A 23,901-nucleotide genomic window follows, 5' to 3' on the forward strand; every position below is an offset into this window, starting at 1 on the left:
GACACCACCGGATCATAGGTCAGACGGCGTCCACAGTGCCTCCATCTGCCTCACTGCAGGGAATCTTCGACCGGGGGTTCTGTCTGAGTCACGTATTTCAGAGATTTACATGGAAACCCCACTGTAAGCGCCCAGCGTAGAGTGCAGGATAAATGTGAGCCGAGCTATACTGCGATCTTAGGGAGGCAAAATGAACAAAATCAACAGCAGGTGAAAAATTGCTTTTATTTATTTTTTACGCCGTTCCTCATGCGGTGTAAGTGACTAGGCGACTTTATTCATCGAGTCGGTGCGATTACAGCAATACAACATTTATATCGGGTTTTTATGTATGCCAGCTGTCACACTAAAAAACGCTTTTTTTTTTTTTACAAAAAACTAGTTTTTTCATCGCCATATTTTGAGAGCTATAATTTTTCCATATTTCGGCCGACAGAGTCATGTAAGGGCTTGTTTTGTGCAGGACAAGTTGACGTTTTTATTGGTACCATTTTTGGGCACATGTCATTTTTTGATCGCTTTCTATTCTGATTTTTGGGGAGGCACAATGAACAAAAACCAGCAATTTAGGAATTGTTTTTTTTTGTCGTTACTTGCGTGGTAAAATTGATAAAGCAGCTTTATTCTTCGGGTCAGTATGTTTATAGCAATAATTAATTTTTTACGTTTTTGTGCTTTTACATAATAAAAACTTTTATAGAAACAATAATTATCTTTGCATTGCTGTATGCTGAGAGCTGTACCTTTTAAATTTTTCGGCTGATGGAGCTGTATGGTGGCTTGATTTTTGCGGGATAAGATGACGTTTTCAGAGATACCATTTTTATTTGCACTCGTCTTTTTGATCGCGTTTTATTCCACTTTTTTCTAGCGGTATGATGAAAAGGCATAGTTTCCCATGTGTTTTTTTTTTTACGCTGTGCACTCAATAGATTAACTAGTGTGACACGTTTATACGTCGGGTCGTTCCGGACGCAGCGATACCAAATATGTGTACTATTTTTTTTTTTTTGCATGAAAATGTGTATTTATTATTGTAATATATATATATATATATATACACATATATATATATATATATATATATATATGTATATATATATCCAAAAGTTTGGACACACCTTCTCATTTAAAGATTTTTCTGTATTTTCATGACTATATGTCTTATATTCTAGGTTCTTCAAAGTAGCCACCTTTTGCTTTGATGACTGCTTTGCACACTCTTGGCATTCTCTTGATGAGCTTCAAGAGGTAGTCACCGGAAATGGTCTTCCAACAATTTTGAAGTAGTTCCCAGAGATGCTTAGCACTTGTTGGCCCTTTTGCCTTCACTCTGCGGTCCAGCTCACCCCAAACCATCTCGATTGGGTTCAGGTCTGGTGACTGTGGAGGCCAGGTCATCTGGCGTAGCACCCCATCCCTCTCCTTCTTGGTCAAATAGCCCTTACACAGCCTGGAGGTGTGTTTGGGGTCATTGTCCTGTTGAAAAAAAAAATGATGGTCCAACTAAACGCAAAACGGATGGAATAGCATGCCGCTGCAAGATGCTGTGGTAGCCATGCTGGTTCAGTATGCCTTCAATGTTGAATAAATCCCCAACAGTGTCACCAAGACTACCTCTTGAAGTTAATCAAGAGAATGCCAAAAGTGTGCAAAGCAGTCATCAAAGCAAAAGGTGGCTACTTTGAAGAACCTAGAATATAAGTCATATTTTCAGTTGTTTCACACTTTTTGTTAAGTACTCCTGTCCCTCTGCCTGCTTCCTGAATGCTGCGATCTCAGCCACAGTTGGTGGAGAATGCGGGCCAGATCCACAGGAAGCAAGTGTGATGGCTGTGGACAGACTGCATGTCCTGGGTGAAGGCAGCTGTAAGGATGGAACAGCGGTCAAACAAAATGGAGGAGCTGATAAAGCACCTGGTCCAAATCCTGCACCAACAGCACCTGCAGCAGCACAGGGAGCAGCAGCAGTTACAGCAGCAACAGCTGGCACAACAGGAGACAAGTAAGCTGCTTATGCAACAGCTGTAGCAGCAGCAACAGTGCCAGCAACAGAGTTGACAACAGCAGCAGCACATTGATTTACTCACAGAGGCGATTTGTGGCACGGCAGCAGCTCTGACCCCAATGTCAGCTGATGTTTTTTGTCCGGAAGGCGGTGAGGAGAGTCTTGCAGAAGATGACCTCAGGTGATGATATAGAGGCCTTTTTAACAGTTTTTGAAAGGGTCGCCGATAGAGCGAAACTCCAGCCAGAGCAGTGGGTAGAAGTCCTGGCGCCATACTTAACGGGGGAACCGCAAAAGGCCTACTATGATTTGGCCTTACAGGACGCCAAAGAATATGGAGAATTGAAAACAGAAATTTTGGCGTGCTTGGGTGTGAAAATGTCTGTCAGGGCACAACGGGTCCACCGCTGGTCATATCACCATGACAAACCCCCTTGCTCCCAAATGTTTGATCTGTTGCACCTTGTCCAAGAGTGGTTACAGTGGGAGTCCTCTACACCAGCGCAGATGGTGGAGCGAGTTGTAATGGACCGGTCTATGCACTCCATTTTGAACTCAATGCAGACTTGGGTTGCCCAGGGAGATCCCCGGAACGCCGATGACTTGGTTAAACTGGTTGAAATATATCAGGGGGTCAATGGGTTTGTGGAGAGGCAACCCACTCCATAGACGGGAGCGGAGATTAAAAAAGGGGTGGGACGTCCAAAGTCCAAGGGGGCGGTGGAGGTCGTGCCAAGGGCCTCATCGGGGGATGTAATTTGCTGGAGATGTCACGGCCCAGGTCATATAGCTGCCTATTGTCCCCTGACCACAAAGCAAATGGACTGTAGCATGGGATGCTGGTGTTCATTCTACGTATATCCAGCTTGTAGTGTGGACTGTCCACCCTGCAAGGGGCCCCAGGTTTGTCCTCTAAAAGGAAAAAAGGAAATGGCCTGCAAATGACTGGATTACTTGACTCAGGGAGTTTAGTGACCTTCATGAGGGCCACATTCCCTCTCCAATTGATCCCTGGGAAGAAAGTTGGCGTCCGCTGCATTCATGGGGATGCTAAAGACTATCCGGTGGCCAGAGAGGTCATTGAGACGGCCGAAGGTACTGAGTCAAATGTTGTCGGCATGGTCCCAGATTTGTTGCCAATGATCATAGGCTGGGACTTTGTGTTGTTTTGGGACTTGAGGTGGAAGGGTGGAGACCTTGATTACTCAGGTAAGAAATGGGTTGACCCTAAAAAAGTCTCATCAACTCCAGAGTCTGATGTGTTTCCCTTCTGTGTATTGGATGAAGAGGAGAAGGTAGTATTCCCGAAGGCAGACATTCCTTAGAAAGGGGTAACCAGAGAAAATTTTGGGTTCACCCAACATAGGGACCTATCGCTAAAAGAAGTGTTCAATAAGGTAACCGTCATAAACGGAATAGCACAGGAGTCAGGGGCTGACACCAGGTTTCCCTATTTTATGCTGAGTGGGGACTTATTGTACCAAGTTAATAAGGTGAGGGAGGAGATAGTGCAACAGTTATTGGCACCAGGACCCTATAGACAAAGGGTTTTGGACAGAGCCCATTCACATGTCTTAGGTGGCCATCTGGAGGTGGACAAAACTCAAGAACGAGTCATGCAGAGGTTCTATTGGCCTAGATGTCACCAAGAAATCCTAAGATATTGCAAGTCCTGTCCCAACTGACAGTTAACCGATACCACCTCTCACTTCCAAAATCCTCTCATGCCGATATCCATCAAGGCAGGGCAACAGAGGGATCCGTTGAAACTCTATGTGGGCTGGACAAGCCAGAAAGGGACTGAGGATGTCACAGTGGCAGAGACACTGTCACCGACCCAGAAACAAAAGTGCCGAGAACTGCTTCAGCGGAACCAGGACCTGTTCACTGAGTTGCCAAGTCGTACGCTGGTGGTTGAACAAGAAATCCTGATGGAAACAAATGTGCGGATGCCTGGCATTTCTGCAACAACCACAGGAAACTAAATGTGATGTTGCAATGTAATGCGTATCCAATTCCCCCCCATTGATGATCTCGTAAAGAAGCTAAGGTCAGCCAGATACATCACCACCACCCTGGACCTAAGAAAAGGTTACTGCCAAATACTTCTCTCTCAAAATGCAAAGGAGAAGACGGCCTATTCTCCACCTGGCAGTTGCTTCCAATATACCAGGATTCCGTTCGGGCTTCAAGGAGCCCCAGCTACATTCTGGAGGGCCATAGACCGGATCTTAGCCTCTCACAAAAATGCGCCGCAGCTTACCTCGACGATATTGTGATATTCAGCCCGAACTGAAGAAGTCATCTGCAGAAAGTCCAGGCCATGCTGGATGCGCTGAGGAAAGTGTGGTTTACCATAAACCCAAAGATGTGTGGCTTTGGGAAAAAGAAGGGAAAATACCTGGGCTACATTGTCAGAAGAAACAAAGTAAAGCTACAAGTGAATAAGGTGGAAACAGTCCAAAATTGTCCGAAACCGATCTCCAAGGAACATTTTCGGGCATTTCTGGGAATGGTGTGATACTATGAGCGGTGTATCCCGAATTTCGCCGTGATAGCCGCACCTCTGACCGACCTTCTTAAGGGCACGAAGACGGTGATGGCCAAATGGTCTCTTGAAGCAGAGATCGGGTTCCAAGAGTTGAAACTCAGGGCTACAGGACTTCAACTTTCATGTGGAACACAGGCCTGGGAAGCTGCACGGTAACACAGATGCCCTGTTTAGACTTTCCTGTTTGGTGACTTAAGGTGCTAAAACCCACGGCTTTGGGAGATATGTGGCAAAGTACTGGAGGGAAGATGTGTAGCAATGAGAAAGGGAGGAACTTATAGGACAAAATCCCTGCCTTTTAGAGCACTTGGTGAGGGGTGGGCCTGGAGGCACAATCTCTGGAGCTGTGTTGTTCATGTTAAGGAAAGCTAACTTTGGGTTGTTTTGTTCCTGAAGCGGGCGGTTACCTGTAGCAACAAGTATTGTGCCATATGTTATGTTTTGTTTTTCCTGTTAGGGCGGGAAGGCCGTATTTGTTTTGCTAACCTTGCCGTGGTTTATGCAGTGCTCTTAATAAAACACAGAATATTTAAAGAGACAGTGTTCCTGTGTCTACCTCTATGTGCAACCAAGTGAGCCGATCTACCACAGGTGTTTGTTGGAATTAGCACTCCTTCGTTCAAAAAATCATGCATGAGGTGGGGCACGTATGTTGGGTGAGAGGGTCTAGATATCAATTAGTGGTCTTTTCTGTGTGCACAGTCATGCTACACAGCAGAAGCCTTCCCCAAACTGTTGAACCAAAGTGGGAAGCAAACGATTGTCTAAAAAGTGTTTGTACAGCATTAACATTACTCTTCATTTTATGGGCATTTGTACACCCATCGAAGCCCATTTTGGGACGTTCCTGATGCACAGTTCTTATGCTGATTTTAGTGTTCATCCACACTATTCAGGCCATATAGTGCATCCACTAATATTATACCTATATTTATAGGATCAATAGAATAAAAAACAGCATTTACCGCAAGCATTAGTAAAACGACATAACCAAAGTTTGTATAAAAGTGGGGTAGGTGTGTTAATGACTGTATATATTACCCTGCATGTTGATACTTTCTTCACTAAGGTATGTGTTTGTGAGACGTTTTGCAGTTTGTGACCTGGATGTGATAGAGACTGTGCCTTGGAATTACAAGACCAAGACAGCACTTCAACAATACAAGCCCGAGCTGAGGAAATTGCTATAGATCCATCACGAAGAACTGACATATTATTACTTACAATAGGTAAAAGTATGTCAATAAAGCAGCACTCACAAAAATATTGGTATTTGTTAGAAGAGATTATGCGAATTCACTGTGATCCAAAATATGGCGCTGCTACTAAAGAGTTAACACCTGAAAACCCAACAATTCATTGTCAATGTCATTGATAAAGTGCCTTCAGAAGAAGCTGCAACGTTGATTGTAAGTATGCTAGGATGTAATTCCGGTCCTGATTACACTAGCACATCCAAACTGCAGTAAGTTTTCAATGTAAAGGCAGTTCTTTATATTCATTAGTAAGAAACATACTGTTTCTTCATGGGCTGTTAGCTTCATCTATGATCATTAGAGAATGGGGAATCATAAAACATAACCCATGCAGCACAATATGCAGTGACCATATTATTAGGCACAGGGATACACCAATGACGTGAGTGACTGGAGCTGTTTGGCATCTCTACTTTGAAGCAAAATATTTTATTCTGACTCATATAGCAGGAAATACTTTACTAAAAATCTGGATGGGAATTATTCTGCAATATCTGGCTCACCCATATTTCCCAAAATCTCATGTAAGAAATTATAGTAAATAATGATAAAATTATACAATTCATTAAAATACGTCATAGCTACTCAGATTACTTTTACCTGAAAGTGGGAGCATGAAAAGTATGCAGTGTATGCCTATGCTACCAAACAGGGCTTTATCAGGACACAGATGTGTAGAGGGAATCTGTCAGAATGATTTGACTACTGAAATTAGTGTTATGGCGAGCAGGCTCGGACCGGCCCATTGAGTAACAGATGGCCCCTGTCATGAATGGGCTGCTTACCCCCTTATGTGAGCTGGCACAAGTCATTTGATTTTCTATGTACAGACAGAAGCAGCATCTCATCATGTATTTGACAAACTTCCCAATGTATTATTATACAGTACAGACCAAAAGTTTGGACACACCTTCTCATTTAAAGATTTTTCTGTATTTTCATGACTTTGAAAATTGTACATTTGTACAATATAAATTCTAACAATCTATTCAGTAGGACTATCAGCTGTGTATCCACCAGACTTCTGCACAACACAACTGATAGTCCCAACGCCATTTATAAGGCAAGAAATCCCACTTATTAAACCTGACAGGGCACACCTGTGAAGTGAAAACCATTTCCGGTGACTACCTCTTGAAGCTCATCAAGAGAATGCCAAGAGTGTGCAAAGCAGTCATCAAAGCAAAAGGTGGCTACTTTGAAGAACCTAGAATATAAGACATATTTTCAGTTGTTTCACACTTTTTTGTTAAGTATATAATTCCACATGTGTTAATTCATAGTTTTGATGCCTTCAGTGTGAATGTACAATTTTCATAGTCCTGAAAATACAGAAAAATCTTTAAATGAGAAGGTGTGTCCAAACTTTTGGTCTGTACTGTATACATTTGTGAATGAAGGTAATATTTGCTCGTAGCTTAATAGTGGGCCCCCAGAGTCAATGTCACTTGTGGGCCCTTAGCACCCGAGTCTGACTCTGGGTATGGCTATATAGAAACTGGTACAACAATAAAAATGATACTTGCCAGCTCTGAGAAATCATGGTTTGAAGCCACATGTAAATTAGGCTGAAAGTGCATTGGGGGCGTGCTGATACACCCGTAGTGCATGGACATGCCTCCAATTCACTTCCAGGCTAACTTGTATGTAACTTTAGAGCTTGATTTTTCAGCACTGGAACATCAGATTACTACACAAGAAGTATCATTTCTATTCTTCGTCTAAGCCTATACAGCCATAGCAATAATTCAGTAGTGAAACCGTACTAACAGTTTACCTTATGTGTTGTGATAGTGATAATATGCACATATGTTTTATAAAGTATGAGAAGGATAGATCTAGACATTTTCATCTGCTATGCAGCATCCAACACGGGAATGCTATACAGTCTTTCTCCTCAATGGAACAACTGTCCTTAGTGATCGCCAATACAACTTAAAACTGACCTGCGATATAAGAGACTAGCATCCTCTGAAGGGTCACAATCCAGCAGCTATCAGCTGTACACTATAGCTGACAACTTTCTGCATCAGCCACGATCAGTGTTGGCACCGACCATGGCCGTTTCACACCTTAAATACTGCTGGCAATAGGGACTACAGCATCCAGATGGTTAACAGAGTGTGGGGGCTCCCTCTTTAACCCCATCGGCACCCTGAGATCTTGATTGTGTGGTCCTGATGTTTGCCATGGCAATTCACGGCCAAATAACGGCCTTAAAGTCTTACAGCCATAGCGGCCTGTTCAGAAGTTAAAAACATTTAGGTGATAAAAATTTATTTTTTCATTCCTGTCATGTCACTTTCCATTAATTCCTGAAAAGCACCTAAAGAGTTAATAAACTACCTGAAAGCCATTTTGAATACGTTGAGGGGTGCTGTTATTAAAATGGTATCACTTTGGTGGATTTCCAATATATAGGACCCCCGAAGTAATTTCAAAACTGAATAGGTCCCTAAAAAAAAGTTTTGTAAATTTCCTTTAAAAAAAATGAAAAATTACTGCTACATTTTTAAACCTTTTAAAATGCTAACAAAATAAAACAACATTTTACAAATGGTGCTGATGTAAGGCAGACATGAGGGAAATGCTATGTATTAATGTTTTTGTATGGCATGACTATTGGAATTAAAGGGATAGTCATTCAAAGTTTGAAAATTGCTAATTTTTTTAAATTTTTATCACATTTCTGATATTTTTTTTATAAATAAATAAAACATATGAACCTAAATTTACCATTATTATAAAGTATAAATGTGTCACGAAAAAAACAATCTCAGAATCAATGGGATATGTTGAAGCGTTCCAGAGTTATTACCACATAAAGTGACACTGGTCAGATTTAAAAAAAATTGGGGTTAAAATATCAATTTATGTTGAATTGTGAGAGGTTCAGAACAGCAGTGGTCAGCTTCCTTCATAGATACATCGCACTGTCATGGAGTCACATACAAGGTGCAACTAGACCAGGCATGATAATTCCTGCAGTCAGAAGTCATCATGTAACTCCTGTGCAAAACCACAATGCCTAAAATAACAGTGCTACAGGAACTGACCTATGGCGCTGACCCAAAACAGGAAACTCACAATCTCTCAATGCGGAGTGATTTTTCTGATGGATAAGTGCATTATGGTTATAAAACAAGAGAACACTGAAACTTTTCTGTGGTTTAGAGACGTGCAGAGTAATGCTGATTCCATCCTGTCAAATATATGCAGATTATTCTAAAGATCCTGCTCAGAAATGTCACTGTTCTTGCCATTCTTTGTACCTCATTGTGTAATGGGTCCATAGTTTTGACTACACATCTGAAAAGCATCAATATCTCATCATTACAAGTATAATACACTACATAACAGGCAATCGAACGGGCGAAGAGGACAACCTCCAAGTCTACCTCAAATGCAGAATACATAAAATAGATCTAGTATTGAAAGCTTCAGTCGTGCAAAGGTTAATGAGCGCTGGCAGGGGAAGCGGCAGTGATGGAGGACAGGCGTGTACTGATCACACACAATGACAGGAAGGACACAGGAGTCCACAAGCTCCCACTCCCTGCTGAACCATCATCTATAGTAGAGAAGTCAGGGAGGGCAAACTCTAAATATGCACATCGTTGCACCTTTTTTATTTATTAATATCACTTGTTAAGTCTATACTGAAATATTGATGGAACTCATTATCTCCTACTGGAGACCTGCAAGAATTTTTCAAGCACAAGTAGAAAAGATGGTTGAAACTTCAGCTATAAAAAGTTTTTAGACACTTATGGGGCATTTTTCTGTTCAAGGCTTGACAACATGTGTATCACGTCTAGTGATTAAATGGTTAACCTGCTTAGTAAAATGAAGGATTAAACACATTTACATTCTGGTTTCAGAGACAGATCCTGAACACGAGGGTTGTTCTTTCTCCACAGTGCTGGCACATTATAAATGATGCCAATTATCCTACTATTGTTCAGCTGATACCAGGCTTGGCATACTAATAATAGCTTTCTCAATCTATGTTACCATCATAGCCTGTTGTCTGATGGTCCTTTAAACAGGAAAGAACCCCTCCACCCTGTGCCATGCTTTAATCTTTGTAAAAGAGGGGTAAAGGTCAGATGCCACCTTTACTAGGGGGGTACTGGGTGTGATGAGGAAATGCCATAAGTATTGTGGCATCAAGTTTTTTTTGGGTATGAGCAGCTCTCAAATGAACATAAAGTTTTAACAGATGTACGGCAAGAGAATGCTCCATGGTAACATGGTGGGTTCTTTTCTACTCAATCCTCCATAGTAATATGGTTGGTTAATTTCTACTCTACCCTCCATGATAACATGGTTGGTTATTTTCTACCTGATTCTCCATGGCATCATGGTTAGTTTTTTTCTAACTAGATATCAAAAATAACATAGTTGGTTAATTTATGCTCTACTCTCCATAGCAATAAGGTTGGTTATTCTCTGATCCTCCATGGTAATATAGTTAGTTATTTTCTACTTGATTCTACATTGTACGATGGTTAGTTGTTTTCAACCTGATCCTCCAACTTAGCATAGTCGGTTCATTTCCACCTGATCCTCCATGGTAAGACAGCCGGTTATTTTCTACATAATCCATAGTCGGTTAATTTCTGCTCTACCCTCCATGGTAAGAAGGTTGGTTATTTTCTATCTGATCGTTCATGATAACATGGTTGGGTATTTTGTACCTCATCTCCCATGGTAATATAGTTAGTTATTTTCTGCTTGATTTTACATTTATAACATGGTTGTTTTTTTTCTACCTGATCCTTCAAGATAACATAGTCTGTTCATTTCTACCTGATCCTCCACTGGTAACACAATCAGTTATTTTCTATTCGATTCTCCATGGTAACATGGTTGGTATTTCTACCTGATCCTCTATAGTAACATGGTTGTTTAGTTTCTGTCTGATCCTCCATGGTAACATGGTTGGTAATTTCCTATCTGTTCCTCTGTGGTAACATGGTTGGTAATTTCCTATCTGTTCCTCCATGGTAACATGGTTGGTAATTTTCAGCCTGATCCTCCATGGTAACATGGTTGGTAATTTTCTGCCTGATCCTCCATGGTAACATGGTTGGTAATTTTCTGCCTGATCCTCCATGGTAACATGGTTGGTAATTTTCTGCCTGATCCTCCATGGTAACATGGTTGGTAATTTTCTGCCTGATCCTCCATGGTAACATGGTTGGTAATTTTCTGCCTGATCCTCCATGGTAACATGGTTGGTAATTTTCTGCCTGATCCTCCATGGTAAAATGGTTGCTAATTTTCTGCCTGATCCTCCATGGTAACATGGTTGCTAATTTTCTGCCTGATCCTCCATGGTAACATGGTTGCTAATTTTCTGCCTGATCCTCCATGGTAACATGGTTAGTAATTTTCAGCCTGATCCTCCATGGTAACATGGTTGGTTATTTTCTATGGTTGATTATTACAAAGCAGTGAACTATAACAAATACCACTTTAAATAGCACAACTTGAAACAGACTTGCGTATGACCTTTTAATGACTGGCAAAAATAGCTGAAACTAAATTTAGCAGATTTAATTTTGCCCATGCTTCAAAGTCTGCAGGTGACCACCGACAGTGGCTTATGCGTGTCATGTACCACATACGGTGACAAGGTGATGTTGCTCTGCAGGACTGCAACTCCTCTTGGATGCCTCCATGTAGTCAAAATAATTCATAATATAATCCTGCAAATACCATGCCGTAATGTTTGAATGGCCTTTTTATCAATGAATTAAATAAAACCAAGCGTTAAATGCTAAAACAAAACTAACCACATTTCAGGAACAATGGAAAGTGTTTAACACAGAAATCCCTTGCAATGTTGGAAGTCAAAAATAGAATATTCAACCTGTCTCCCGTCACGACCCTCCCTTACTAAGAGTTCACCTCCACCCACCTACAGTACAGCACAGCACTCCCTGTGCCCTCCCCTGTCCCTGCGCCGTACAGTTACCGTTGCTCCTATATTCATTAGCAAATGGAGCCTAGCAAAGTATTCTGGGAGACTTCCCAGGCCTCCATGTGTGGAGGGACTTTAATTAGTGACAATTCCAGCAGTGAAAGAATAGAAAAGCAAACTCCCATGGTAAGAGGAGTGAAACAGAAAAGTCAGGGACAGAGGTGGCGCAGAGCTTTTGTGCGGGTTTGGCTGGCGTGACGAAGTTCCAAGTACTAGCTAGATGAGGTGCTACAGAATGCACATAATTCAAGTAACACGGTGATGCATATCTTATACCTACTCAGCACATACAGGTGACATGGATATGATAAAACCGGCCTCAGAGTGACACGCTTTGGCTTCTTCAGCAATATGACAGATTTCATTTCAGTAAATATCGTAGAGACTCACAGGACGAAAATGATTTTATTGTGCGCTTTTATCACTGACAATCCAGCCTTCTTCAGCTTGCAGAGGTAGGTATATATCGAAATATCAACATGCTGCACGCTTGGGGCTGCGACAAGAACTACTTTAAATTCTCCACCAATTTTACAGAATATAATAATGAAACTGCAACCACAGAAAATTGCTCTTCCTAGCCAGATGGGCAGCAGAACAGGAGATTGGAGAACAATGGAGGGAATTCCATTTCCCCACAGGTCTCCTTCTATCCATCAGCCGGGTGCTTTGAACTTCGGAACAGTCTGTACTCTGCGGCAGAGTAAACAGGGAAGTATTCGGAGATGTAAGGTGGTCTTCACAAGCTGTAATGCTATGAGCGCCCCATGTGAACCCCGCCTATATGTCTCCATGTTATTATTGTAAAGCTAACATTCTAGTTAACATCTCCCTAATATGCTGTGTGCACCATATTCCTCCAGTTTGTAATGCTGCATAAATTGTCCATTCGTCTATGCAGAGCCACTTTCAGCTGGCATAACCCAGTCTAGTCCAGGAAAAGTGCATTTTGACTATTGACGTGAATATAATACATATACATGCACTCACATAACTCTATTCACCGCTGTAGCCTCCAGAGCTAAGGAATAACCTTCTGTCCCTTCACTACCTACTCTGCTTATAAAGTGAAATATGTTTTTATTGCATTCCCCACCATTACAGAAAACCCTGAGGCTGCCAGTAGTTCGCTGGTGTGCCATCCATTAATATTCAGGGAGCAGCTCTACACCTCGTTGTGGAACAACCATGCCAAGTAAGCATAATTCTTCAGGTATGATGAGAAAAAGGCATCCTCTAGGAATACATTTTTGGCTATCACGCTAGGTTTTAGGTGTTTATCCATTTATCCTTCCTGCCAATTTTTTTTTAGTATTTTGCGCTTTTGTTTTTTGTTCCCCTTCTTCCAAGATTCTTCCAAGTGGATAGCTTTAGCTTTTCGCTCCCTTTCTTCCAAGATCTTCCAATAAGTAGCCGTATGAGGGCTTACTTTTTGCAGGATGAGTTGTAGTTTTGAATGACACCATTCATTTTACCACATAGTGTACTGGAAAATAAGAAAATAATTTCAAGTCTGGTGAAATTGTGCAAAAAAAACGCAATTCCCCAAGAGTTTTTTGGGGTTTCGTTTTTCAGAATTTATTGTATGGTAAAATATAATATTCTCCAGGTTTGCATTATTACAGCAATACTAAACGTGTATTATTTTTTTTTTTTAAGTGGCGAAAAAACTTGTGGATATTCGTAGAAAAAAAGTTTTTGATTCTGTCGCCATGTTCTGAGACCCGTATCATTTTTATTTTTCGATAATTTTTCAGACATTTTTATTGACACCATTTTGGTGTAGATATGATGTTTTGACCACTTCTTATTGTATTTTATGCGGTGCAATCGAAAAACCACATTTGTATTTTTTTTTTTTTTCCACAATATGCTGTTTACTAGTTGGGTTAATTAATGTTATATTTTTATAGATTGGGTATTTTACAGGCGTGGAGATTCCAAACATGTTTAATTTTTTTACATTTCTTTATCTTTAATGGCATAACAGGAAGGGGAAATTCCAACTTTTATATATTTTTTAAAACTTTTTTTTTTTTTTTACTTTTATGGGACTTAAACCTGTGATCATATCATCGCTTATAATGCATACTACTACCACAGTACTGCACCACTTCAGCATTTTAGGGCAGCACGATGGCTCAGTGGTTAGCACTGTTGCCTTGCAGTGCTGGGGTCCTGGGTTCAAATCCCACCAAGGACAACATCTGCAAGGAGTTTGTATGTTCTCGCCATGTTTGTGTGGGTTTCCTCCGGGTTCTCCGGTTTCCTCCCACACTCCAAAGGCCCCCGTTGGGGCTCACAATCTACATTCCCTAGGGCAGAGGTCCCCAACCTTTTTTGCACCAGGGACCGGCTTTAAGCAAGACCAGTTTTCCATGGCCCGGTGGGGGTGGGGGCGGGGCTTTGGTCATATGGGGGTGGGGTTATGGAGGGGTGGAGCTGTATGGGGAGGATGCTGGCGGGACCTCGGTGTACAGCGCTGCTAAGTAGCAGCATTGTACATTGAGCGTCAGTGTATACAGCGCTGCTGCTTAGCAGCGCTACACACTGAACACCGGTACCGGGAGCCGCGTCACTGAAGCCAGTCTGCTGCCCCAGCACGCCCCACATAACATGTTCTGCCGGGGGCGTGTCAGTGAGGAGAGCCTGCCGCCCCACCCCGTCAGGAACACACCATGCTGTGCAGGAGGGCCGCGTCACTAAGACCCGCCCCGTGACGTACAACAGGTACCATGCTGTGCTGTGGAGGGCTGCGTCACTAAGACCCGCCCGACGCCCCACCCCGTCCTGCATAATGTTCTCTGCCGGGAGCTGCGAGCTGTCACGGCTATGGCAGAAAACATTATAAATCCACACAGAGCGAGTTCTGACCAGGCGCAGGGCCGCGGAGCTAGCTGTCAGCGGCAGGGCCGGCTCCAGGTTTTTCTGGGCCCCGGGCGAAAGAGTCTCAGTGGGCCCCTTTAACACATACCATGATTCATGATGCAGAGATACGGCGGAGAAATATATATATATAGTACAATGCAAAGATTTCACTTCATGAGTGATATCTATTGTAAATTCTACAATAGCTCAGAAACCGGTGAATCGCTCCACACAGAATAGTGGCCCCCATATAAGGCTCCATACGGAATACTGGTCCCCATATAACGCCCATACGGAATACTGGCCCCCATATAACGCTTCATACGGAATACTGGCCCCCATATAAGGCCCCATACGGAATACTTGCCCCCATATAAGGCCCCATACGGAATACTTGCCCCCATATAAGGCCCCATGCGGAATACTTGCCCCCATATAAGGCCCCATACGGAATACTTGCCCCCATATAAGGCCCCATACGGAATACTTGCCCCCATATAAGGCCCCATACGGAATACTGGCCCCCATATAAGACCCCATACGGAATACTGGCCCCCATATAAGGCTCCATACAGAATACTGGCCCCCATATAACGCTCCATACAGGATACTGGCCCCCATATAACGCTCCATACAGGATACCGGTCCCCATATAATGCTGCATGCAGGCTGTTACCCCTCACATAATGCCCCATACAGGCTGTCCCCCCCTTATAATGCTCCATGCAGGCTGTTACCCCCCACATAATGCCCCATACAGGCCCCTCCCTTTTAATGCTCCATGCAGGCTGTTACCCCCACATAATGCCCCATACAGGCTGCCCCCCCCCCTTATAATGCTCCATGCAGGCTGTTCCCCCCCACATAATGCCCCATACAGGCCCCCCCCTTTTAATGCTCCATGCAGGCTGTTACCCCCCACATAATGCCCCATACAGGCTGCCCCCCCTCTTTATAATGCCCCATGCAGGCTGTCACCCCTCCTCTTTATACTGCCCCATGCAGGCTGTCACCCCTCCTCTTTATACTGCCCCATGCAGGCTGTCACCCCCCCTCTTTATAATGCCCCATGCAGGCTGTCACCCCTCCTCTTTATAATGCTCCATGCAGGCTGTCACCCCTCCTCTTTATAATGCTCCATGCAGGCTGTCACCCCTCCTCTTTATACTGCCCCATGCAGGCTGTCACCCCTCCTCTTTATACTGCCCCATGCAGGCTGTCACCCCTCCTCTTTATAATGCCCCATGCAGGATGTCCCCCCCTCTCTTTATAATGCCCCGTGCAGGTTGTTCCCCACCTTATAATGCCCCATGCAGGCTGGTCCCCACCTTATAATGCCCCATGCAGGCTGTCACCCCTCCTCATTATAATGCCCCAAGCAGGAATCCCCCCCTCTTTATAATGCCCCATGCAGGCTGGTCCCCACCTTATAATGCCCCATGCAGGCTGTCACCCCTCCTCATTATAATGCCCCAAGCAGGAATCCCCCCCTCTTTATAATGCCCCATGCAGGCTGTTCCCCACCTTATAATGCCCCATGCAGGCTGTCACCCCTCCTCTTTATAATGCCCCAAGCAGGATGCCCCCCCCTCCCCTCTTTATACTGCCCCATGCCTCCATACATTAAAAAAAAAAAAAAAATCAAATACTCACCTCCCTTCTCCTCACCTGCTACCTGCTGCCCGCCGCTCGCTGCTCGGCTCCGAACTCCAGCGTTGTCGTTTCTTCTCGCTCAGCGCTCCCTGTGACGGCTCAGGGGAGGGCGCGGTGTAAAGACGTCACCGCGCCCTCTGACCTGAGACGTCACAGGGAGCGCAGAGCAGGAAGACAGCTGATCTGCGGAGGCACGGGGAGAGTTAAGTATCGGGCTGCCGGGGCCCTGAGCAAGCTGCGGAGAAGGGCGGGCGCTGACACCGCTCTCCTCCGCCCATAGCCCAGCGGGGTGTGCGACCGCCAGTGGGCCCCTCTGCCTGCTCAGAGCCCCGGCATTTGCCCGGGTGCGCCGGGTGCTGACGCCGGCCCTGGTCAGCGGCGCCGCGGACCGGCTGAAAAACCCCAACGGCCCGGTCCTGGTCCGCGGACCGGCGGTTGGGGACCTCTGCCCTAGGGAATGTAGATTGTGAGCCCCAACGGGGACAGTGCCCATGATGTCTTTAAAATGTCTGAATTGTAAAGCGCTGCGGAATATGTTGGCGCTATATAAATATAAAGATTATTAAATAATATTTTTTTTTATATCTATATTAAAAAAACAACAAAAAAAACAACAACAGATTATTATTATTTTTCACCCCTTACAAATAGTGATGTAAAATACTGACCAAATACTGAACATGTAAACGTGTCCTCAGTACAGTTACTAAGTGCTATTGGGTGCATGGAGGATGTGGAGACAGATTAATAAGAGGGACCAGATTCTGAGGAATAATCAGAAAGGGGAAATCGGGAAGAGTTTGATTAGTGAAGAGGTGATAAGCCAGTCTAAAGAGATGTGTTTTTAAAGCACGCTTAAAATTTGTGGGGGCTACATATTTATCAGATCTTCAGAGGTAGTGCATTCCAGAAAACTGGAGCAGCACGAGAGAAGTCTTGGAGATGGAAGTGGGAGGATTATGTAGGATGTAAAGACTAACATCAGTTAGCAGAATATCATAATTCTGTAATTTAAAGAAATGGAAATGTATACAGCTGATACATAGCAATTAATCTGCACACGCAGCGCTGCAATTTATTGTATGAAGAATAAATAGCAGACGCTTAAACCAAGATGAGATGATTTCAGACTATCTCAGACTTTCATTACACAGTGACACTGAGCTGTACTATGTGATCTCTGCTTGTTTATTACTTAGGCCTAAAGCTGGCCATATACATTGGATGAATGTCGATAGAACCTGCCGATTTCTTCGGAACCTGCTGAATACCTAGAGTGTATGAGTTTGCTCCAACTCTCCACCAATGATGTTGGTGAAAACAATGGCTGGCCAAGTTGGATAGCAACACATGTTATCCTTTGTTTTCATAGGAGTTAAGGCGCCGCCAGCGGTGGCAGCAGCTTATTCTCCTCTGCCTGCTAACAACACATGCCAAGTGTGCAGGTGTATGGGTGTTCAGCAGAATTAGCTGTCGGACAAATGAATATTCAGCAGACTTCTTTCTTAGGTGTATGGCTGGCTACCTTTCTAAAAACTTAAAGGTAATGATATATAGTATAATTTGAAGACCATAGAGTACTTTTAATACAAGCGCCTATTGTTAAATGTTATGATTTTTGATATAGTGAATGTCTTCAGAGCAGAATACACACACGTACCTTAAATTAAAGATACAATGTTCATCATCCAGAATTTATTCATCTTTTACTCTCCTCCAATTCACATTATTCTATGCTATTCTAAGTTAACCGTCTTAACATGTCACTAACTAGAACTGAAATCTGCCTATTTTCCATTTCTTTATATCATGGGTATGGAAGGAACATGTACAGTAAATACTACGAAATGTTTTGTGACCGTAGACAAAACAAAGACATGTAATTAAATTATTCCCGTCATGTATTAGCCTAATGTTTCCCAAACAATGTCACATTGTATTTGATCAGTAACCAAAATCCAGCCCATGCTTGATTTCTTTACAATTGATACGTGTACATGTAAAAAGCGTAAAGGCAATATGTTTTCCTATAAGAGTATTGCCCTCTGGTTTGTATACAGAATCCACTGGTGTCTTCAAGATATGCTGCAGATCGAAAGGGGTTAACTCCGCACAACAACAAGCTCTATCTACATCATTGAAGCAGTAATCTGTGGTAACCCAACACTCATAGTTCCTTGTTGCCTCACCACAACTGCTGACCTTTTCATGAATTCTTTTTGTCTGACAAAGGGTTAAAAATAGATACCAGAGAGGCGCTATAGTCTGTCTTCTCTAAAGCAGTGACTGGTTTTACCTCATTCCATAGGCCTCGGCCTCTCAGGTGTACAGCAGATGATTTTTCTGACACCCTCACGTAAAGTTCTGAATCCAGGCTGACTCCTTCCGTCCTGCGTAGGTGAGAGAGCAAGCGGCAAACCTGGAGAGAGATGGTGAAGAGTGAAGAATAGTCTTATTCTCCATGACAGGTAATCCTAAAATTATCCGACCTAACAAATAGAAAGAGGCAGGGATTGGAGAAGAGGAAATAGGACGGAGAAGGCGCTTCAGATGTGTAATGGAGACGGGCAAACAGACAAACTCAAGTGCAAATAGTTCTGGGAACAGTGGACAAGCGAGCCGAGACAAGACAGTGGAAGGAGGACACTGAGGAGAGAATAGACGGGAGATAGCAGAAAGACAGGGAGCTGCTGTCATTCTCCTTTGGGCTCGTTTCCAAATGAATCTGGTAATTAAAAATCAGCAGAGATAAATTGGCTGCATCTTGTGGCGCTGTGCCACCACTGTGTCATCACTACATGCGTGTGATCATCAGCTCGCACCTCTGCCTGTGTGCCCCATCTCCATCCCAGGCTCATGCATGACTAGAAGTTCTCAGAAAAAGAGATTTTGGTACTGTGTTAACCAGATTGAAAAAGATTGATTGTTAGAGAAACAAAATAATAATCATCTTGTAGATATGATACTTTTTAATGGCTAACAAATAAAAGAGATGAGGTTACAAAGGTAAGATATCTACATGGAAAGCTGGCTTTGTAACATCATTGCTTTTCTGTTTGTCAGCCATTAAAGGTATCACTTCTAGGAGATACACCGAGAGCAGTCAATCTCTGATGTTCTCAGCCCTCTAATCCTCCATGTTATACCTGTGCTTCCCCATTCATCCTCCTCTTACCTGTCTGAGTCTCTGCTTTCTCTCTCTGTGGTTTCCTGCCTGCCTTTATGTCTTCTGCTGTTCATGGCATCTAATTAAAACAAAATCAAATGCCACAGATAGGAAGATAATTATGGATTCCTATTGAGGGGCCTGCACAGCATCACACCTTAATTACTCGGAAGCACATCACCAGACACACTTAGCTGCATTGCACTTTAAAAATGGCCTCTTTTAACCCTTTTTCTGCTAGAAAAAAAGGTTTCATAACCATTACTTGGCCAGTTTTGCAACCGATTTTTTTTTCCTTTAATGGCATTACATGACTGGCGTCATTTTGACACAATGTTCTCCTGCCATACCAGCTGTAGCACATCCGCTGACATTGTGTGCTGACAAAACAATATAATTATTATTTGTGCTTTTCTGTTTTGCTACGCCAATGCCTGGTTGTAGCCAGCAATAGAACTAGTGTTAAAATAGCAGAAAGTGACATTAATATTCCTGGAGAAGAAAGATGGGCTTTCCTATATAGTGAAAAAACGGTATGGTGGCACAGACTAGGCGAAAAGGACACTTTTTGGCCTTTGTTGGGTCAATAGGGACCTATGGCTGAGTTTGGTGTATGCACATTGAGCTTTCTTTGTGGATATGCTCAACAGGCTCACATAGTAAAATGTAAAGAGAGCTCAACTGTGTCCGGAAATGTTGATAAAACTTTAGTAAAGGCAAAATATATTTGGAGAAGTAGAAAACTACAATTAAGAAAAATGACCTGTTTACAAGCAGATAGCGTAGAAAGTGCTCGGCAGGATGAAGGTATCTGTCAGCACTGGAACAGATTGTGATGTGAGACAGGAAGAAGGCGTCAGTCAGCACAGAAATAGCAGATTGGACCTCAAAACGCGATGGAGGTAGATCAACCGAGCCTTGATTGCAAAGGATTGAACCTGGAATATTAGTGTTCTCTAGGACGGCACAGCAGGAAGAGTTAAAGGATACACAGGAAACCACAGGGTGGGTCAGACATCAGACAACAAGAAACAAAGATGGAAAATACTAATAAACTCTGCTAATGACAACTAATTAGCCGTGGAAGGGAAGGGGGGCTGGCAAAGCAAGGAAGGGAAACAAAGAGACTGTCAGGGACACACAAACTGAGACATACAGTCAACATTAGGAGACATAAAGAAAAGGAAAAGAGAGTTGCCACCCAGAGCAATGTGAGCGAGAAGGTTTAGGAAGGCAGAAGGAGGGATGAGGATTAGGGAGGGACTCTCAGCTTTGAAGACTCAGTCTAGAGGCAACCTGGAGGCAATCTCGGAAGAGAGGGAAGGAGAAAGAAAAGCATCTGACTGAGATCTATTATCTAGCTGGTGTGAGGGACCAAGCTGATGCTGGGAGGACAAGGGCTGGCAGCTCCTAACTGGTGAGAAGGGAGTGGGGAAGAGGTGTTGGAAACTAATGAAGCTCTGTGGTGTTTGAGGGAATGAGGATTCATTTGGGCTGTGGATTGTATTTCATAGAATGGCAATTGATTAGCTTCTGTCCTAAATAGGACAGACCTGTAGTAGGGATGAAGTGTAATTAGATTGTAGGTTCCTGCAAACAGCCTCTGCATTACATTATGTTGTCTTGTTCCTTTCACTTCACTTTGGTTGTTGTTTTCTCAGCTTGATTGTAAAGTATTTGGAATATGTTGGAGCTATATAAATTAAAGGTATGAAAAACAAAAGAAAGGGCAGGGTTATGATGGTGAAGCCAGGTAAAGGCTGAAGTTTGTAAGGATCTACAGATTTCTCAGTAGATCTCACCTCCTGTCCTCCTGTGCTGCTCCATTTGTGAGCATGTGCTCTGCAACAGTTACTAACTACCGAGCACTAGAGAAGCTAAGGAGTCCTTCTGTTCTAGCAGCTTTCTGGGTTGTTGGTTTACACTGATGCTTGAAAGTCTTTCTGACACTACAAGGGTTGTTCAGTTTCTGTCTCAGCCATCTGAAATATATATAATAATGTCTCATAGTGGATCAGGAATATCACACATGTGGCAAATATTTGTGTACTTGACAATGTTTCTAAACGCTTAATGCATGTGTCATTCAAAGCCCGTCTCCTGTTATAAGGTGTCAGAATAAAATTAAAATGCATATCTGCCTTGTGCCTCAGCGGCAAAGTATTCAGTATGATTTTCAGAAAAATACATGAGAAAATATCTAAAAAAATATCTCTGCTATCTGGTAATGGTTTGACGTTTTTTAGGGTATGTGCACACATCTTTTTCAAGCAGACAAATCCATTGAATTTTTCAAGAGGAAGACACTTTAGGAAACCCTGGTGTTTTGTTTCCTGCGTCTTTTTTACCATTTTTTTCCCACATTTTTGACCACATGTTGCTTTTTTAGCGTTTTTCCAGTGCTTTTGGGGTGTCTTTTGTTTTCTGGACTTTGTCATTAACTCCATTCAACAATGAAGAATTCTCTACTGATTTTTCCAAGCAGAAACGCTGGCAAAATACTCCAAAAGACGCTCAGGCGTGTTCCCAGCCTTCCCACTGACTTCCTTATAAAGTATAGAGTGTTTTCTGAGGAGAAAATGCCTCGAGAATGGCCTGCTCACTTCTTTTACTGCTTGGAGAATGGCCTGCTCACTTCTTTTACTGCTTGGAGAATGGCCTGCTCACTTCTTTTACTGCGTGGAGAATGGCCTGCTCACTTCTTTTACTGCTTGGAGAATGGCCTGCTCACTTCTTTTACTGCTTGGAGAATGGCCTGCTCACTTCTTTTACTGCTTGGAGAATGGCCTGCTCACTTCTTTTACTGCGTGGAGAATGGCCTGCTCACTTCTTTTACTGCGTGGAGAATGGCCTGCTCACTTCTTTTACTGCGTGGAGAATGGCCTGCTCACTTCTTTTACTGCGTGGAGAATGGCCTGCTCACTTCTTTTACTGCTTTACTGGCATCGTTAGAAACCTTAAGTGGTTCAAAGATGCTCAGAAGACTTGAATATATGAACAGCAAGTAATTTTAGATGGAAACATTATGTACATTCTTTCGAGCGTTTAGATAGCACTTTTCAGGCGGTTTTTGGAGCAGAATGTTCCTGAAAAAACGCTGTGTGCACCAACTGACTCCTCCATGCCAAATTCAGCTAAATCCATAGTCCAATACAGAGAGTAGACAATTGTTTGCAAAACTCTTCAGGTGCTGCTTATTAGTGATATTCAGCCTCTCCAATTATTTTTTGTCTGCCACCACAGACACATATCTGCTGTTAAAATCTAATGCCTGTGGTCAATTCTACAAAATCATCATGTGAATGTTATATAGTCATACATATTAAACAGAACATGTTTGCAGAGAAACCGTGACAATTATGAAAACTTTATTGACTTTATGCCCATAGGATGGTGAAAATAAAATGGTAAAGATTATCTTACATGATATAGAATACAAGCTTTCGAAGCTCTCCTTTCCACAGAAAGTAGGCCAGCAGATGATAAAAGAGACGGAAATTGGGTTAGAAGACCAAATTACCTTAGAGGTAGCATAAAGAATCCGGCAGTGTGTGTGAAATTGAACAAGGAGCTAAATGATGGGTTGCATCAGGAGCAGAAATGATAAAATGGATTCATCAGATCACACCGAAGGCTCACGGGGACCTCAGCACAGATAGTTTCATTGATTTCTAGACTCTGCTACAGTATGTTTTACATAATGCCCCGTAAATGATTCACAATTTGTTTAGGTCTCAGAGTGGATCAGTTTCATGGTGTTGTATATTATACATGTGTCTGTAAAATAGTTGTTTTCAAGGATAAAGACTGTGGAACGCTAGCATTAAAAATAAAGGCACGCTTGAATTAGGGAAAAGAGAACAAGAGTCTGATTCAGGATCATGTGCTGAGGGAATGGATTTTGTGGGCGCCATAGATGAAGGAGAGAGTATTCTGTGTTACATCACTGATAACTTTGGAAAACCAGACCTTGTATGATAGCCCGTTAGTTTCCTAGGCAGCAGAAACACACATTGCGGGATATTGATTGGGAGATACTGTAAATGATGTCAGAGTAAACAGAACTGACACGCTATGCTTTCCATTTTTTGCATCATATCAGAGCTGGCGCGCTAGCTTTTAGGAATCATTTAGCTTTATAGAATAATCCATCATCAGTCATCAGTATTTTAGTATAACATTGAGTGTTCATTTAAATTAATTATTCAATAACTGAAATGGTTTCCAAACATAAGCAGAGAGTTTATACCGTTTTCCATTGTCATAAATGGAAAAGCCTAAATAAATCAAAACAGTTGCGTCACTTTAAGAATTCTTCTTACCAACCCCATCCATATAAGCTGTTGAGTGGGTTGTTCTTTCACCTGGTCACCCGCAGAACCTTCACCCTCCCTTCAGAACAAAGCAGGC

At 42.8% G+C, this 23,901-nt stretch overlaps 1 protein-coding gene and 1 long non-coding RNA gene across 2 annotated transcripts in view; one reads left to right on the top strand and one right to left on the bottom strand.

Annotated features, from left to right (window-relative positions):
• LOC141256225 (uncharacterized) overlaps window positions 1–20,561 on the bottom strand; it is a 320,798-nt gene extending 300,237 nt beyond the window's left edge. Inside the window, exons 1-3 of the long non-coding RNA XR_012317196.1 lie at window positions 20,255–20,561; window positions 19,501–19,570; window positions 18,622–18,744 (exon numbers count right to left, since the gene is read on the bottom strand). This is a non-coding gene — a long non-coding RNA (uncharacterized lncRNA). The remainder of the gene's footprint in view (window positions 1–18,621; window positions 18,745–19,500; window positions 19,571–20,254) is intronic.
• A 142-nt stretch (window positions 20,562–20,703) lies between these two features.
• The window catches only part of ADCY4 (adenylate cyclase 4), a 109,264-nt gene continuing 106,066 nt past the window's right edge, over window positions 20,704–23,901 (top strand). The window contains exon 1 of the mRNA XM_073671154.1: window positions 20,704–20,908. The gene's annotated coding sequence lies outside the window, so the exon portion shown is untranslated. The remainder of the gene's footprint in view (window positions 20,909–23,901) is intronic.

Source organism: Phyllobates terribilis, unplaced genomic scaffold (genome assembly GCF_046119375.1).
Source record: "Phyllobates terribilis strain yellow unplaced genomic scaffold, ASM4611937v1 Scaffold_1__5_contigs__length_1240528914, whole genome shotgun sequence".
Lineage (NCBI taxonomy): Eukaryota > Metazoa > Chordata > Amphibia > Anura > Dendrobatidae > Phyllobates > Phyllobates terribilis.